Source organism: Balaenoptera acutorostrata, chromosome 17 (assembly GCF_949987535.1).
Source record: "Balaenoptera acutorostrata chromosome 17, mBalAcu1.1, whole genome shotgun sequence".
In the NCBI taxonomy this organism is placed as follows: domain Eukaryota; kingdom Metazoa; phylum Chordata; class Mammalia; order Artiodactyla; family Balaenopteridae; genus Balaenoptera; species Balaenoptera acutorostrata.
Window position 1 is genome coordinate 67,089,405 of NC_080080.1, and position 18,652 is coordinate 67,108,056.

An 18,652-nucleotide genomic window follows, 5' to 3' on the forward strand; every position below is an offset into this window, starting at 1 on the left:
CCAACATACACAAATCAGTTGTATTTATATATCCTAGCATGAAAATTAGAGATGAAATTTAGAAAATAATTCCATTTGCATTAGTATGAAAAATGAAATACTTAGGGATAAATTTAATAGAATATATACACTGAAAATTATAAAATATTGTTGAGAAAAAATTAAAGACCTAGATAGATAAGGACGTATTGGAAAACTCAACTGGGTTAAGATATAAATCCTCCCTCCCTAAATTGGCCCAAAGATTCAAAGCAATCCTAATCAAAATTTCAGGAGGCTTCTTTGCAAAGGCTGACAAGTTAATTACAATATTTATATGGACCTGCGAAAGACCTAGAACAGTGAAAACGATTTTGAAAAAGAACAAAGTTATAGAAATTACACTACTTATTTCAAACTTAGAGCTACAGTAATCAGAACAGTATGCACTGGCCTAAGGATAGACATATACAGCAATGGACCAGGACAGACAGCCCAGTAATGGATATATAAAGATGACAGATACATAGATAGACAGACAGACAGATAGATAGTTAATTTGCTATTTACAAATGTGCTAAGATAATTATATGGGGAAAGGACAAACTTTTCAACAAATTATTCTGGAACAACTGGAAATCCATATGGGAAGAAATGAAATTCAATCCTTACCTCATATCACACACAAAAATTACCCAAAATGGCTCACAAAACTAAATGTAAAAATTACAGAGCTTCTAGAAGAAAACATAGGAGAAAAATCTTTGAGACTTTGGGGTAGGCAAATACTGATTTGCTTTGGCCAATAAAATGTGAATGGATATGAGGAGGAAGCTTTAAGAGCCAGGATATGATTTAACATGCTCCCTTTTCCATGTAATCATGAAAGCATCTGTCCAAATGGAACCTCTGTCAGAGATCCTGCCAATCATTTGTGGACATGTAGCACGAGTGAGGGTTAAACCTTTGTTTTGTTAAGCCACTGAGATTTGAGCATTCTTTGTTACTAAAGCATATTCTAGCCTGATCAGTAATAAATGGATTGGTTACACAATTCAAATGCTATTTTTCTTAGAAATGTAAAGACTTACTGACACTTCTCATATAGAAAGCTGGCATATCATCAGTTGAGAACTTCCATCAAGCATGAAATTAGAAGTATAACCTCAATGAAGAAATGTGCTATTAAAGGTGACATGTGTTCATCTTCTGGGCAGTGCAAAGAAAAATTGAAAAGTGCTATTAAAGAGTCCGAAAGAATGGCATGGAGTCATTTCTAATGAACCACTGCCCTAAATTTTAAAGCTCCATATTTTTATTCTGCATAAAGGCAACCCCGTACTAACAGCCATGCTCTGCCTTCTTACTAAGTCTAACAAAAATTACAAAGAAATGAAGAGTCCCTTGCAACCAACTGGCTTAAGGACAAACTAAATGGCTTGACTTTATGCTGGGCTTTAATTCCAAATATTACAATGACACACTCATTTTTGTCCATTCACTATCTTTGTAGGTAGCAAATAAATCACTGTTTTTGACCCTGAACACTTCCCGTTTTAGCTGACAAATGGAAGTTAGAAATTGTATGCCAACATTTCACCATGAAGCTATCAATTTCCTTTCCAGAGTCTGATCCACACACATTCCAAAAGATTAACACACAAAATTTAATCCAAGTATTTCTTCCCTTTCCCCAAACGCACACGTTGAGGGCGCTTTACGACAACCAGGATCATCCAGTTTTGCATGTGGAGCTTGTTAAGTGCTGAGCCAAAAGTCAGCCTGATGGGAAGAAGAAAAAAAGCTGAGCTGCTCTATGACCACGCCAGTAGACTGCATTCAGTTAACTTCTTTCAGGCGTAATCCATCATTGACAGAGCCAATTTGTTAATGCACGTTCTCTGGCTGAATTAGGCCACAGACCTGCTGCCCAGCATACCATTATATCCATAGACATGCCAAATAATACTCCTTTTTCGGTTGGGCAACCCAAACTAAAAATCCCTCAAAGACAGTTATGAACTGCTTACCTCACCATATCTATTGGTCAGATCTGTTTATAACCACTCAAGGAACATTTCTGAGCACTCAGTAATCATAATATTCGGGTTTTTACAAAGTAACAAGACTTCTGTTATAGCACAATGACTATGTGACAGGTTTATCACAAAAATATGTTCCACTTACATGCACAAATAACCGTTTTATATAAAACAATAATAATAACAATTCTCAAAACACTTATTCAATTGGAACTAACAATGCTTTATTCTTGCCATTAAAATTCTTTAAACTTTCAATACCAAAATATTCCCCTTAGAAATGGGGAAATTTGAAACGTTTTCAAGTCCTAAAAAGCAAAGACTTGCAACTCATAAATTAAAAATCAAAGGACTGATTTTGCTGTTCATCTCACAAGGTTTTTTTAATTTTATTTTTTTAACATTTGTATAAATATTTTTTTTAAGTTGCCATGGTACTTCAGTATGATGTTATGACCAGGAGATATCACAATCCAGAGTACTTGTAGTACATCATATGAAACCTTATACATTTTTACACTCCTATCAGTATCATAAATGTTATAGAACTCCTGGCTTTGTTAGCTTGTGAAGACTGTGGTAACCAAGGCATTTCATGCTGTTATAAACTAGATTAGATTGCCAAGAAATCTGTTTTTCACCAAAGCCCTGCCTATTATTAAGTTGGGCCATTCAAATTCATTTTGGGGTCAACACAAGTTAAAACTCAAATTATTAGGTTCCTTTGTCATGGAGTATTGTCCCAAGCATACAACATTAAAAAGAGATATACATCATTTCCTTTTGGTTCTCTTTCACAAGCCTTTTGTTCAGAGATCAGCAAAGATCTAAATAGACAGCAAATACGTGTTAATATTTACAATGTTCCAGTTATCACCTTAGAGTCTGGGATTACAAAAGTGAATAAGACACAGTCTTGGTCTCAAGTTGCTTATAGTCTGGTAGAGAAAACATACTGTAATGATGCAAAGAAAGAGGTATTCTCATGATACTATGGCATTAACTTGCCATGTATAATATAAGTTTGGTGCTTGGCTGGACCATCTTAAATAAAGTCTAACTATAAAAGTGTTCAACATTGGTGTCCATACGTTTGTTCTCTACATCTGTGTCTCTATTTCTGCCCTGCAAACCGGTTCATCTGTACCATTTTTCTAGGTTCCACATATATGCGTTAATATACGATATTTGTTTTTCTCTTTCTGACTTACTTCACTCTGTATGACAGTCTCTAGATCCAAGGGGGGAAAGTGGTGGGGGGGTGGTTAAAGAAAGGCAGAAAAGGATAGTAAGCCCATTTAGCAGAGTAAACCCAAAGATTTAGCAGAGTAAACCCAAAGATTTCCACATGCGCCTGAGGAAAGAAGGAGAAGTTAACAGGATAGCAGTTATGATGGGGCTTTCTATGCTGAGGAGCCAAGAGACCCACAGAAGCAGCTCAGGGAGGCAGTCAGTGTTCTCTGCAGTTCATGGCAAGAGACTTGAGACAAATGCAGCACCAGTGAGAGCTGAGGTAAAGCCATGACCGATAGGATGAACCAACGGGTCCTGACAAAGCTGAGTCTAAATTTACAGGAGTTGTATCCACTGCAGACTTCGGAAGCAAATGCCAATATATTACCCAGAAATGGAGTCCACTAAATCCAGCTCACCAGTTAGCAGCCAGTGTATACTCAAGATAACACAAGACTAGGGCATAAGTTCCCCTCCCCCAACACACCTGAAGACTAATTTGAACCGAAGCAACACCACTGTTTGCATTTGTGCTTCAAATAGGAGATGGAGACAGCTCACTGGCCTTATACCTATTGATACTATAAGATGGCAGGAGAAAAAGAATTTCTTTTTATTTTTTTTCAATAAGTTCTAGATCTGCTTTTTCCTAATTTCTAATCTGAAATTTCCATGTAGGCTAAAAAGTTCAAGCACCTATAAACTGAATGCATACACTGTTTATGAAAATTATTTATCATAAATAGAAGGAAAACATTACTGGGACCTCCCAAGGGCCAGAGCAGCCAACCATGAATTCTTAAATTCTATTTCAGGAGAAGCCTACAGGGGGATTCTGACCTCAAACCAAAATCTCTAGAAATGCTGAAAAGTAGCAGAGCACAAACTGACAGGATACCCATAGGTTCGTAAAGAACTTCAGCTGAATGATCCCTGCTCTATCCTACAAAGGCCCAGAAGGTCCCATGACCAAGTATAAGTAAGCAAGACCACTGCTCGGGACATTTTTCAAAATTAATCACCATTCTTCAGAAGCAGTGGTGAACCATGTTCCACCCCTACATGTATTAAGCTTTCCCCCAAATTATAGGTAGAGAATATACCAGTGGGAATCCCTTAATTTACCTTACATCCCACAATTTTCCCTCTCTAATCTTTTTCTCACAGACCCCAAGCTGAGATTCCTTCATGTAAATCCCTTTTTACATCCTCCAATCACAAAATTATTCTGGATCTGATCACAAGATTATTCAGGATCAACCTTTCTTTACCCAAAATCCACCACATATGGTTCATAATTTCAGTAGTGCCTCTATATTTTTTCTTAAAAGGATAACAAGAGCATGAAAAACTTATTTCTGGTTCATAACTCAAATAAATAAAGTACAGAAGACTTGAGAATATTACTAGTGACTGAATTTCCTAAGACTCGGGGACTATAAGGATCCCTTAAGATCAGGGACCTTATCTTATTTATTTTTGTGACCTCAATGGCTAGAACTCTACTTGGAACATGATCAATGTTCTTTAAATACTTATTGATGTGAACAGCTGAACTTAACCTGTTTATAAATTAACTTTTTCAAATAATATCATGACTTAGGATGACTCCAATACTTAGCATAAGGAATGACACTTTTAATAAATTTTTAAAGGGGATAGTGAGGTTCCTCAAAAAGTTAAACATAGAATTATCATATGATCCAGGAATTCCACTCCAAAAAAGTTGAAGGCAGGGACTCTAACAGATATTTGTACATGAATGTTCATAGTAGCATTACTCACAATAGCCAAAAGGTGGAAACAACCCAAGTGTCCACTGACAGATGAATGGATAAACAAAATGTGGTATATACATATGATGGGATATTATTCAGCCATAAAAAGAAATAAAATTCTCATGTATGCTACAATATGGATGAACCTTGAAAACATTACAAGTGAAGCCAGATATAAGAGAACAAATATTGTATGATTCAACTACATGAGATACCTAGAATGGTCAAATTCATAAAGAAACTAGAATAGAGGTTACCAGGGCAGGGTGAGGGAGGAATGAAGAATTACTGTTTAATGGGTACAGAGTTTCTGTTTGAGATGATGAGAAAGTTCTGGAAATAGGTAGTTATGATGGTTGCACAACATTGTGAAGTATTTAATGCCACTGAATTGTATACTCAAAACTGGTTACAATGGTAAATTTTATGTTATGTATACCATAACAAAAAAGAGGATAATGACTTTTAAATACTAGAATAATGCTTCATAAGGTGCTTTATAATAATGTACAAAGTGAAGGCTCCAAGGCATACATGCTGTGTAAATAACATATCTTACCTATTGATGTGAAACTCCAACAGGAACAAAGACTAATCTGTTAAAGAGTAAACAAGTAAAATTTAAAATAAAGATCAATGATGATTCCCTTATCAGAAGCCTTAGCAATTTACAAACTAGTATGAGGGCAGTGTATGTTTTGCTCTTACTTAGAAGTAAATTGAATAAGAATGGATATATATTGTCATAACAGAATTTGAAGTAGCTATGATACCTGCTAAAGATTCATAACTGAATAAGTATTTTTAAGTCACTAGATTCATTTTGTAACAAGTACCTTAACAAGTGAATACTAAAATCTACTTTATTTGAACTTGAAAATATGAAGGAATATGGTGAAAACAAGCAAGTTAGAACACTAATTCCTCTAAAGAGTTAAAATAAGCTGTAGTCTTTGAGCAGTCACCCTCTAGAATCGTGTCTTCATAAATCTGATTCCTTTATAGAGTGTTTTTGATGATAGGCAATTCTTTGTTGAAAGTTAAGTGCTCTTTTATATGAATAAATAAAGAAGGCTTTGGTTTGAACTAATACATTATTTTGACAAATGTTTATTGGAAACCCAATTATGGGTTCATAAATCAGGGTTCTTTGTGGTCCATCAGGTAAGCTCACCAATGCCACCAGATGTCACAGTACATACCGATAGGGTAATTAAAACAACTCCTTGGAATGCTGTCCCGCTCCTACACAATGACAGAAGGAAAAATAGCTTATTATCTTTAATTTAACTTACTAAAAATGTAAGTTGCAAGATGTCATGATCATACCTTCCAGGGGAAAAAAAAAACATTTGTTTTCTATTTACTGTTGGATTAAAAGGACAAGGTTAAGAATGATGTACGATCTGTCAGACAGATGATTTTCAAACATTCCTCACAATAAAAAGGGGAAAAAAATCTCATCTGCGTATATCCCATGACTGAACTATGTCCTTAGAAAAGTGATTCCTTTTTCTCTTTTTCCTTCCCTTCCTTGTACTCCACTCCCCTTTTAAAATAGCTGTTATTTCCTGAAGAAGTGAGTCCTGTTAACAACACTTAGTGTACCTGGGCCAATACACATTCAGTTGTATATTGCATGGACCTGAGCTGGATGAAAAATTCTGTGATAAAAGCTTATATTCTTCATTACCAAAAAGAAAACAGTTGGCAAGACAATTCTGGCAGAACAACAAACCCATTTCAACTGAAAATTGAAAAGACTTTTAACTCTAAACACTTTTGGAAGTCCATATATAGCCCAAATGTACTAATCATGAAAAGGGAGGGGATGAAGTATTTAATGAAAGCAGGCATTTGCAAGTTATAACCAAGAGTGGGAAATTTTCTTGACGTTTGATTTTCTAATTCCAGTGAAAGATGCAGAAAAATCAGATCTGAGTGATTAGCATAAACCTAAGAATTCTGTCTCTTACCAATATTGCCAAATTTGTTAAAACTATCTCTAACTATTTTAAATCTTTCCTTGTTATATAAGTCCTTAACTGACTCAGTTTTGCTTTCTAGGTAGGCAAAGTATCTTTTCCTTTATAGAGAGAATGATACATATGATTTAAGATATTTGAGTATATTCCGTGATGGAAATAGAAATTTTATGTTGCCCTATACAATACAGTTAAAAAGGGCTTCTGCCCTTTTTGTTTACACATCACTATTTAGCAGTGGAAACTCAGAGATCTCTGCCTGTCACAAACTGCTAGACAGACCTCTACATAATTCATCCCTAACAATCACAAGTAACACAGGCCAGAACATCAGGGATTTGCCTCTTGACTAGCCAGGCAGCTCCATGTGAAGTGCCAGTAGGGTAAGGCCACACATGCAGTGCTCTGCTATTACTCTAACTGCACTGCCCAAGCCTGCTGGCTTGGCTATTGCTGATAATATAAACAAGATGGTGAGCGACAACTTAAAATGCTAACTGTTGAACTACTCTAATCTCAAGCCCAAGAAATTATGTCATCAAGACTGACTGACTTAAAAAGGACACTGTCTAAATACAGCTGTTATTTGTGAAAGACAAAAAATGTTACCACTGTATCATAGAAAAGTGTTTAGAAAGATAGAAAGAACTGAAGTGGGAGCTGGGTCTCCTAGAGCATCCTGGATTCAAATTATCTGAGCAGCTCCATATGAAGAAGAGTTATGTTTAAATGGGTGCCTGAAGGGCCCTGAATTCCCGCAATGAATCAAGGGACTCTCTTATTGGCTTGAGTTGTATGAATCTTCGTAATATCAGGCTAGTGGACAGTTGTCAAGAACAACACACTGCTGTGAATAGTGGCATGTCAGCATGAAGAGCTCCACCGAATCACCCCCTAGTGAAACTGTGAGATTAAAAAGCAAGCAATTAAAGCCTCTGGAAGTGGTCCTAAGTGTAAACAGCAAATGAAGAAACACCTATTCAAGAAAACCTAAGAAAGTTTCTAGAAGAAAGGTGAGAATCTGTGGTATTTGAATCAAGACCACTCTCCCCACTCCACACGCGGCACAACGAAGCAGGCACTCCACTCAAGACTCCTGCAGCCAGGAACTCAGGGCTCCCTCTTAGCGCTTTCTTCCTGAGAGTTAGCAAGACTTCAGTGTTCCTCATCTTGCACCCAGCTGCCTGTTGCTGGGGATAAGTCTCAGGCAAGCGCAGTCAAGAGGTGGGGTCTCCCTACTTTCACCCCACTCCCACTTATGGAACTGAGGCAGTGGGGATATCACACAGAGAGGCTTGCCATTGTCCCTCCCGCCTCAGCTCCAGGGCCCTGGCTCAGAGATTTTACCTGGGGGAGAAGCAGTCATCAACAGATAGCTCCTGATCTCTTCCCATAGAAACTGACTTCATTTGCAACAGAGCTTGGAGAAATTAACCTAAGAGCACTCTCAAGAACAGTGGAGGCCGTGGTGAAAGGCACCTGGGAGGAGATTTCTGTGTGAAATAAAGAAAAAGCTTAAAGTGTAGGCTGGCTAAATTGCAGAAGAGAGAGCTGGGGAATAAGACAGCTAGGAGGAGTCTTTCTGGGGTCAGAACAAATATCAAACACTGATCTCAGAAACTATTCTGTCCAAAAAGCCATAATTTGATTGGATTCATTTGTAGAGCAATTTATGCTCCAGGGCATTTTTGTAAAAAGTAGAACAACCAGCCAACACTTAGTAGAGTTTTAACAGCTGAGTGTGGTCAGGGACAGAGTAGAAAAGACCCCTACGAGTGCTGCAGTCATCCCAAGGTGACTGTGGGCAAACCTAAAGCTGTGCCTAGCAGCATCAGAGGCTTAATACTGCGGGTGGAGGGTGGGGAAGGATAGACTTCACTAAAATAATCCAGCCAATCACTAAACAAATAAGCAAGCAAATAACAATAACAAGCCCCAGAATGAAGGGACCAGTGCCCAAAGTTGCTACAACATATTATCTAAAATGTCTAGTTACCAATAAAAATTATGAGGCATGCAAAGAAACAAGAAATTATAACCCCCTACTCCAAAAAAGATAAAAGTAGGCAACAGAAACTTCCTATAAGAGCAACCAGATTCCTGATTCAGCATAAAAACTTTTCAAAGTAACTATTATAAATATGTTCACAGAACTAAAGGAAACCATATTTAAAGAAATAAAGGAAAGAATACTGACAGTGTTGTACCAAATGGAGAATACCAATAAAGAGAGAGAAATTTTTTTAAAAAGAACCAAATGGAATTCTCGAGTTAAAAGTACAATAACTGAAATAAAAAATTTGCTAGAAGGGATCAACAATAGATTTGAACTACCAGAAGAAAAAAATGGTAAACTTGAAGACAGATTGATAGAGATTATGTAAGCTAAAGAACAGAGAGGAAAAAGAAGGAAGAAAAATAAACAGAGCTTCAGAGAAATGTGAGAAACCCCTAAGTACACCAACATACAGATACAGGCAGTACCAGAAGGAGAGAAGAAAGAAGATCCATGACCAAGTAGGATTTATTCCAAGGATTCAAGGTTGGTTTAGCATTTGAAATCAATTAAGGTAGTACATCATATCAATAGAACAAAAAACAAAAATCACATAATCACCTCAACCACATAATCATCTCAAAAGAATTTGAAAAAAATACGTCACCCCTTCATGATAAAAACATGAAACAAACCAGGCATAGAAGGAAACTTCTTCAACCTGATAAAGAGCATCTATGAAAAACCCACAGCTAATATCATAATTAATGGTGAAAGACTGAACTCTTACCCCCTAAAATGAGGAGCAAGACAAGAATGTCTGCTCTTACCACTTCTATTCAACACTGTACTGGAAGTTCTAGCCAAGGGAGTTAAGCATGAAAAAGAAAAGGCATCCAAACTTGAAGGGAAGGAGTAAAACTATCTCTATTTGTAGCTGACATGCTCTTGTATATAGAAAATCCTAAAAAATCCTACCACTAAAAAGCTATTAGAACCAATAAATAAGTTTAACAAGGTTGCAGGATTCCAGATCAATACACAAAAATCAGTTGTATTTCCATACATTGGCAATGAACAATCTGAAAATGAAATGAAGAAAACAATTCCATTCACAATAGCATTAAAAAGAATAAAATACTTAGGAGTAAATTTAACAAATGCGTAAAATTTACACTCTGAAAACTATAAAAAAATTGTTCAAAGAAACTAAAGATCTAAATAAGTAGAAAAACATCCTACATTCAAGGACTGGAAGATTTAACATTGTTAAGATGGCAATACTTCCCAAACTAATCTATAGATTCAATACAATCCCTATCAGAATCCCATCTGACTTCTTTGACAAGCTGATTCTAAAATTCACATGCAATTGCAAAGGACCCAGAATAGCCAAAACAACCCTGAAAAAGAAGAAATAACTAGAAAGACTCACACTTCCCAATTTTAAAACTTACTACAAAGCAACAGTAATCACAACAGTGTGGTACTAGCACAAGGACAGACATACAGACCAATAGAATAGAATTGAGAGTCCAGAAATAATCCGATACCTCTTTGGCCAACTAATTTTCAACAAGGGTGCCAAGGCCAGTCAATGGGGAAAGACTAGTCTTCTCAATAAATGGTGCTGAGACAAGTGGATAGTCACATGCAAAAGAATGGCATTGGATTCTTACTTCACACCATATACAAAAAATAACTCAAATGGATTGAAGACGTAAAGGTAAGAACAAAAACTATAAAACTCTTAGGAGGAAACATAATGGCAAATATTCATGACCTTGGATTTGGCAAAGGATTCTTAGGTATGACACCAAAAATATGAGTAGCAAAAGGAAACATTGATGAATTGCACATTATCAAAACTCAAAACTTTTGTGCTTCAAAAGACACCATCAAGGAATGGGAGCAAATATTTTCAAATCATATATTTGATAAGAGACTTGAATCTAGAATATATAAAGAAACCTCACACATCAATAATAAAAGGACAAATAACCCAGTTAAAGACTGAGCAAAGATCTGAATAGACATTTCCCCAAAGAAGATATACAAATGGCCAATAATACCTGTATGAAAAGATGCCTGACATTACTCATCATCAGGGAAATACAAATCAAAACCTCAATGAGATACCATTTCTACCCACTAGGATAGCTAAAATCAAAACGTCAGATAACAATTGTTGGCAAAGACGTGGAGGGACTGGAACCCTCATACACTACTGACAGGAGTGTAAAATGGTGCAGCTGCTTTGAAAAACAGTCTGGCAGCTCTTCAAAGAATTAAACATATGACCCAGCAATTCCACTCCTAGGTATATACCCAAGAGAAATGAAAACATACATCTACACAGAAACTTGTACCAAATGTTTACAGAAGCATTATTCATAATAGCCAAATAGTGGAAACAATCCAAACATCTATTAATGGACAACCAGATAAACAAAATGTGGTATATTCATACAATGGAATATCATTATACATAGAAAGGAATGAAGCACTGATACATGCTACAACATAAATGACCCTGGAAAATGTTATGTTAAATGAAAGAAGCCAATCACAAAAGACCACATATGATTCCATTCACATGGAATTCCAGAATAGGAAAATCTATAGAAAGTAGATTAGTGGTTGCCTAGGGCTGGGAGCAGTGGAAGGGAAGATGGGGAGGCCGGGATTGGGGAAGGTGGGTTATTAGTTAGTGTTCTCCAGAGAAATGAAACCAATAGGATGTGGATATATAGAAAAAGATTTAAGGGATTTACTCATGCAATTATAGAAGCTGATAAGTCCAAAATCTGAAGGGTGGCCAACAGGCTGGAGAAGCAAGATGAGCTCATGCTGTAGTTCAAGTTCAAAGGCCAGAATTCCCTTTTGCTCCAGAAGAGGTCAGTCTTTTGCTCTATTCCGGCCTTCAGCTGGTTGGATGAGGCCCACCCATGTTATGGAGAACAATCTGCTTTACTCAAAGTCTACCTATTTAAATGTTAATCTTATCTAAAAACATCTTCATGGAAAACCCAAAATAATGTTTGACCACATATCAGGGTACTCTGGCCCAGCCAAATCTACACACCAATTAACCATCACAGGTGTGATAAAGGTACTGAAGTTTTTTTTGAGGTGATGAAAATGTTCTAAAATTGACTGTGGTAATGGTTGAACATGTCTGTCAATACACTAAAAAACACTGAATTGTACACTTTAAGTAGGTGAGTTGTATGTGACATATCTCAATAAAGCTGTTAAAAAAAAAAAAAGAACAGACTACCACAGTAATTTTCCCACAATTTTTTAAAAAGTGCTTTTTATCCATAGACCACCAAAACACACAAATCACTCTCCGGAGTGGTGATCAATCAATTAAGAAACAGGTATTTACTAAGCCTTATCCTACCACTGTGCTGAATACATAGACAGTGCTCAGAAGTACAAACTGCTGGATTGATTAATTGCTCCAAAGAGGAATCAGATGACTTTCCTAGTAGTCTATGGAATGAGATATATTCACTTTTCCAGGGGTTCACAAAAAGTAACAGTACTTTGTTGCTATTGGAAACTCCTGAAAACTCTAGGCAAAGACCTCCAAGGGGGCACAAAAATACAATCCCCGATCTATACAAGTTTATAGTATAGTTAGCAAGCATACTGTTAGACACATAACAAAAACTATAAGTAAAACTAATGTTTAATCTTAAAGCAACCATAACTAAGGGGTTCTGTGGTCCAAAAATAAGAGAAATAATACCAACAAATATTTAATGAAATCCTACCATTCATTAAGTGCATGCACACATCTACACACCACACACACATATTCATGCATACTTCCAAAGGCCAGAAAATGATTTGCAATTTAAGCTTCATCCTGATTTCAGTACTAACTAGTTTTATTTAGCAGTCCCTGTAGATTATATTTTCTACATATCAGGAACAATACTTACCACACAAGAAAAAAACTAATGAAAAACTAAGATGTTACATGCAAAAAAATTAAACTTCTTTGCCATATAATTCCAAACTTTTTACATGAGTATTGCTATTTTATATGTGTGGAAGTAATTTTACAAAGGTATAATAATGGCATCAAAACCAAGTTCAAAATATACTGCATGCTGGTGGAAGCATGTCAAAAATAGAAAATTTCAGAGATGGTTACAATCTATAAAATACTATCATATATAGTATCTCACTGACTTTTCACAGCAGCCCAGAGAGATAGTTGTATTATATAATTCTCGCTCTACATATATAGAGACTGAGACTTAGAGAGATTAAATCATCAAGGTCATCCAGGTAATAATGTCAAGGCACGGAATCAAACTCAGGTCTTTGGGCTTTCAAAGCAAAAAGGAAAAAGAAAACATAACAACAACGTGCAAACTACATCTTTTGATTTTTCTCTAGTCCTTTTGTACCATCAAACAGTATATCTAGGAGAAAAGAATTACAAATTCCCTATACTCTGTGAATCTTTATGTTCTGTGAGTTGAGGTGAGTGTATACTAGGTTCAATATTTTTTAAAAAGTACTTAGGTCTCATTTTCACACAATAAAAAGTGCATGTCTTAAAACAATAAATACCACTTAAGTATAGAATTAGCTCCATAACAAACTAAACCTATTATCAAAATGTAGTCTCTTTGGGAAACCACAAATTGTTCATGTTAACCCCCAAAACTACTAGGTATATATGCAAATGCCCACTTAGAAAAGTCCAACTTTTAATTAATTGTGATCACAAAAACAGGCATCAGCCAGAGTTAGAACTGCATTATACTTCTATGACCCCCGCAATCATAAAGACAAGCTTTGATTTATATTACAGTTGAGAATGAGCCTCAAGATATTGTACAGGAAATTAATGTTTGGCTTCGGTTGTCTTATGGCTTGTGGCAATACTGTAACTGAGAGCATAAACCAGGGAACCTATTAAGCTGCACATCCAATTTGTCTGTGGTTCCATTGCCCTCTAGTGGCTATTTTAGAACTAGTTATTAACAGTGATACATAACGGTTGCCATCAGAAGTCAGCAACAGTTCTCAAAGCCGGATGGGCAGATCAGCAGCATTAGCAACATCCAGGAACTTCTTAGACATAACAAAGTTCAAGCCCCACCTAAGACCTACTGAAAAGAAACTCTGTGGATGGTGTACAGTAATTTGTTTTAATGGCCCCTCCGTGTGATTCTGATGCACACTAACAGTTGAGAACCACTAGTCTAAGGGAAGCATTCTATTTGTATTTGAAGTAAATGTGAAAGTATATAGGTGCATGTAATGGTTAATTTTACGGGTTAACTTGACTGGGCTAAGGGATGCCCAGATAGATGGTAAAACATTGTTCCTGGGAGTGTCTGTCAGGGTGTTTCTTGAAGAGATCAGCATTTGATTTGGTGAACTGAGTAAAGCAAATGCCTTGCCCAGTGTGGCTGGGTGTCATCCAATCTGTTGAGGGCCTAAATAGAACAAAAAGTCAGAAGAAGGGCAAATTCGCTCTCTCTGCTCAAACTACAACATCTATCTTTGTTTGTCCTCAGACATTGGTGCTCCTGGTTCTCAAGCTTTTGGACTCAGATCATTATTTACATCATTAGCCCCATGATTCTTAGGCCTTCAGACTTGGACAGAATTACACCACAGGATCTCATGGTTCTCCAGCTTGCAGATGGCAGATGGTGGGGCTTTTCAGCCTCCATAACCACATGAGTCACCTCTTATAATAAATCCCCTCTTACAGGTATCCATATATATCCTATTGGTTCTGTTTCTCTGGAGAACCCTGACTAGGACAGTGCATATGAGTGCTCTTTTATGAGATTACTGCTCATAATTATTCCTATGCTTTTCTAAATTTTCAAAGGCCCTTCATATGTGCAGAATAATCTAGAAAAAGCTGATACTTAGTTGGTGGGGGATTAAAAGTGCTATAAATCTATGACTGAATGATATAGAAAATAGGATAAAATGAATAAAGGTAAATTAATTAGATATTAAAAGTTCATTTTAAGAGCTTGCTAACTAGCCAAAACATCTGACCAGGATCCAGGATCCATCCATTTGTTTCTTTGCTATAAAATCAATGGAAAAATGTTTGTTGAATGGAATGAATATTCAATACAGGTTTGGATGGGGCATTTAATATTCAGATTCTTTAGTAGATGTATATTATTTTCTACCCATTTTTCCATTACATAAATTGCTACTTCCCATTACATATATTGTTAGTTGAATTATTCAAACTATCAGTGACACAACCTCAGCCCCATGCTGAACTAAGGCCAAAAAATATTGGGGCCAGACTTTTAAAAAATTGTTTTGTGGGCAAATAAGTAATTTAATAATAGTTTTAAAATCATGTTTAATTTAGTACAGCTCTAGGCTGCTGATGGTCAGTTCATCTATTTATCAGATAAAGAACAGAATGAAAGTAAACTAGACTTGACGTCAAAAGTATGAGATTTGATCTGTGTGAACTTTGGTGAGTTACTTAAATTCTTTGAGGCTTGCTTTTCCCAGCTAAAGGGTAGTGATAATAATAACTATATTGCTCAGTTTTTTGTGAGGGTCAAATAAGTAAGGATATGAGAGGATTAAATGTTAAACAAAAGGAATTTACACATCATTTTAAGCAAATATCACAGAAAGATTGCTGAAAATGTTACTGATTAATAAAAAAGATGGGTATAACTCCTACTGTTTAAACCCACTCACAAACAACCACTGTAAACTCTGGACAAAATATGAAAAAAACTACCTGAAAACACTTGACAGCAAAAAAGCAGGCAGACATTGGAAAGCGGTCAACATTGGGGAGAAGGAATGGCACTGAGTGAAGATAGACCCCAGTCAGCACACTGCGTACACAAACCCAGATAGAAAAGCTGCAGTCTTAATGGTTTTTAAGTCCCAAAGGACAGAGTATGGAGTGACCACAGCAACTGAAAAGTGATGGTGAAAATCCTAGAAAGGAGACAGCCAACATAGAGACAGCCTCATTCCATATATTAACTCTTCCCCAATCTCTGACTGACTCTGAACTACATATACATGAGGAGTAGACTCCGTGTAGTACACTGAAGGTTAAACAAATAAAGGTTGATTAGAGTTCAGAGTTTAAAGTTCAAGTTAAATGCCTGCTAAAAACAAAACAAAACATACTCCTCTAAAAAACAAACAATCAAGAGGATTTAAAGTGCATCACTCATAGCATCCAGGACACAATTCAAAATTAGTGGACATATGAGGGAACAGGAAAATGTAACCCACACTCAAGAGAAAAGGTGATTAATGGAGACCAATCCTGAGATGACCCAGATATTGGAATCAACACACAGGGGTTTTGAGCATCTATTATAAGTATTATCAAAGATATAAAGGAAAACATGCTCTTAATGAGTAAAAATATAAAATCTTAGCAGAGAAATAGAAGCCATAAGAAAGAACCAAATGAAAATTCCAGAACATAAAAATATCTGAATTTTTTTAAAAAAATTCATTGGATGAGCTTAACAGGTTAAATGAATGAATGAAAAAGTCAGTGAACTTGAAGACAAATCTAATATGAAGGACTGAGAAAATAAATTGGATAAAAATGAACAGAGCCTTCGGGGTCTATGGGATAATATCAGTAGGTCTACCACGTGTTAGTGAAGTCCAAGAACAGAGATAAAGTGATAGAAAGAATATGTGAAGAATACCAGAAACTTTAAATATGGTAAAATGTACAGCTTCAAGAAACTCAGAGAACCCCAAGTAGGATAAATACAAGCTATACTCATAAACATAGTAGTGAAACTACTGCAAACCAAAACCTAAAGGTAAAATCTCAAAACAGCCAGAGAAAAATAACAAATTACATATCAAGCGACAATGATTTGAATTATTACTAACTTCTCAACAAAAACAATGGATACTAGAAATTAGTTGAATAGTCTTTAAAGGAAAAGGGGCTTCCCTGGTGGCACAGTAGTTAAGAATCCACCTGCCAACACAGGGGACACAGGTTTGAGCCCTGGTCCGGGAAGATCCCACATGCTGCGGAGCAACTAATCCCGCGAGCCACAACTACTGAGCCCGTGGGCCACAACTACTGAAGCCTGCGTGCCTAGAGCCCGTGCTCTGCAACAAGAGAAGCCACTGCAATGAGAAGTCCACACACCACAACAAAGAGTAGCTCCCGCTCACTGCAACCAGAGAAAGCCTGTGTGAAGCAAAGAAGACCCAACACAGCCAAAAATAAATAAAATAAATAAATGTATTTAAAAAAATGCTTAAAGGAAAATAAAACTGTCAACCCAGAACCCTATATCTAGCAAAAATAATCCTGTAAGAATGAAGGAGAAATAAAGACATGTTCAGATAAAGGAAAAAGAAAAAAGAATTCATCATCAACAAACCTAAACAGAAAATGCTAAAAGAATTTCTCGTGGCTGAAGGGAAATAACACATGGACATCTAAATCTTTAGGAAGGAATAAAGAGCACTTTCATTTTATGACTCAAAGTCTTTTGGTCCTTTATGACTCAAAGGTTCTGACTCAAGTGCTGCTAAATGAGCCTAACTTTTCCCATCTTCACTCTCTCAAATATACATGTATACATATACACTAAAACATGCAGAGAGAGGGAGAAATACAGTAAGTGGGATTCACACATACAAGGATCACATGCCCAAAGTAAACTCTAGATTCTCTAGCTCCTGCAAGAATGGTTCTTCCACATTGCCTAACTTTCTCAAAGAGTAGTGCAGGGGACATCTGATTGAGTTTTATATACTCTATGTAGGTATATAAATATAACCACTTCTGTTATTCAGTATTTGTTTCATTTACTATAAAATCAAAATTGCAAACAGTAAACATTCAGAAAGTCAGTTTCTGTAAATGCTCAGTACGTAACCTTCTCAAGGAACATAACTCTATTCTACACTTGTTTTGTATCCACAACAGTACCTAACAAAACGCTAGGCACAGAGTTAATGCTTAACATACATACTTATTATTTTCTAATAACTTTGATAGTTGAACCTTTCTTCCCAAAAGCTATACAGCAATTTTATATTAAGTTACAAGACTAAATATAGAAACGGACATTTTTTTATCTTGGTGATACAGAAGGCTATTGTTTGGGGACTCACTCATTAAGAGCTGACCCAAGGAAAAGAAAGGGTAAAGAACTGAAAAAGAAAGGATAATTTGATGGAAAATGTGTCATTATTTCCAGGAGTTCAACCTAACCCAACTGTCTTACGTATTACCCCTAGGACCAAAATTTAGTTCTTACTAGATGGAATAATGCAGAAAACTATTTAAATATGATTTGGTTATTTCAAGTGGTTTCCCCATTTTTTAGTCAAGTTTTTGGGTGTTTTGTTGTTGAGTTGTAGTTATTTCTATATTCTGGATATTAACCCCTTATCAAATATAGACATTTCCCCAAGGAAGATACACAAACGGCTAACAGGTATATGAAAAGTTGCTCAATATCACTAATAATTAGAGAAATGCAATTCAAAACTACAATGAGATATCACCTCATACCCATTAGGACAGCCACTATCGCCACACACACACACACACACACACACACACACACAAAAACAGAAAATAAGTGATGGTGAGGATGTGGA